This window comes from Branchiostoma belcheri, unplaced genomic scaffold (assembly GCF_001625305.1).
Source record: "Branchiostoma belcheri isolate BF01 breed outbred unplaced genomic scaffold, Haploidv18h27 scaffold441, whole genome shotgun sequence".
NCBI lineage: Eukaryota > Metazoa > Chordata > Leptocardii > Amphioxiformes > Branchiostomatidae > Branchiostoma > Branchiostoma belcheri.
In genome coordinates, this window is record NW_017804067.1 from 48,312 (window position 1) to 49,783 (window position 1,472).

Consider the following 1,472-nt stretch of genomic DNA (forward strand, 5'->3'; position numbering starts at 1 on the left):
CCCCCCCGACTTCCGTGTCCGGTGTGGAATTTCGTCCGTACCGCTTACTGATGTTTCACTTCGGGGCCCGTCAGGAAGCTTTCTCTCTGAGATATCCCCAGACAAAGGGGTGCCCTTCGCTGGAACCAGGGAGTCCTTCCGCTTCTTCAGTTTCCCGGACTCCCAGGCCAGTCTTCTCACCTTAAATACTGGCCTATTCGTGTCACTGTCGCTTGACTCGGAGGACATAAAGTCTTTCTGCAGTGCTCCTGCGATTGTCTCTTGAACCGCCCAGCTGTCCTTGCCTGCTGATACGCCTTCAGTCTCCTCTCCAGTTTCTGAAACGATATATGAGGTGAGACATTTTTGTAAAACTATTTTTAACTATCTCTCCCCTCTCACTTACATGGACTTCTCCCAACCCCCCCCCCTCCTACACAGTAAGGATTTACACCAAGACTCCCCCATATAATAATACTCGTATTACAAAATTCAAGCATTATACAAATGCCTCTTCCAATGGCATGGAAAAAGAACATATAAAAAGAACCCGGCTTAAAAATAAATCTAAGCCTCGCGTTTCTTCAGACGACACTGAGCTACAAACTTTATCATCTGTACGCACCTAGCGGTCCTTCTTAGACTTGAAGTATCTCCTCGTGGCTTAAAGAAATATCTGTCCTAATGTCAAAAAAGGAAGCCAGCACTCTGCTGCCGGAGGTCATCTCACTCATGTGTCCTCCTCACCTCCTCCTGTCTTCTCGTGTCCTCCTCCTCCCGTCTTTTCCTGTCCTCCTGATGTGTTCTCGTGTCCTCCTCCTCCTCTTCCATCCCTCTATCGTTAATCTGTAAATTCTTCACAACGCTGCAAGATATTCGAGCGTCCGCTGTGTTACTTGACACCATATACATGCAGCTTATATATGCCATAATTATGCAAGTTATTAGTTAGCAGATTAACCAACTGTCCCCCGCTTTTCACCTAACACTCTCTGGGCGTGACAGCTTACTTGCAATTAATAGTATTAGTAATGACACAAACGATAAGAAGACTTACTTGGAGAGCTTGTCGGCACTGTTTTGTCCGACATGTCCGCACTTTGCAGCGAAATGCAGCCAAATGAGCATGCGTTGTGAACTCTTGACACCTCATCAATTTAGTAATTATCATATGGAATGAGTAGTGGCGTCCTGTCATTAATTAGTCACACCTGATCTATCAGCATTTTTTTTTTGCATATCACTACTCTTTCTTTTGCATATCACTACACTGTCTTTCCCAACATGGACACGCAAGAAGTTCTCTGGGCATGATAATTTGCAAGGTCATGACCGAAGGCTAACAGAACTCCAAAAATACAAGAACAACAATAATAAACATAATTTTTTCTTCAGGACCACCGATTCCATTCCGGACGTGTACCGATGAAGGTCGGTTGCCTCACGAGAAAGAAAAGCAAAGTTACAGTATACCATTTCCTTGAACTCTACCA

General features: G+C 44.8%; 1 pseudogene; it reads right to left on the bottom strand.

Annotated features, from left to right (window-relative positions):
• The window catches only part of LOC109478619, an 11,183-nt pseudogene extending 10,373 nt beyond the window's left edge, over positions 1–810 (bottom strand).
• Positions 811–1,472: the final 662 nt, after the last annotated feature.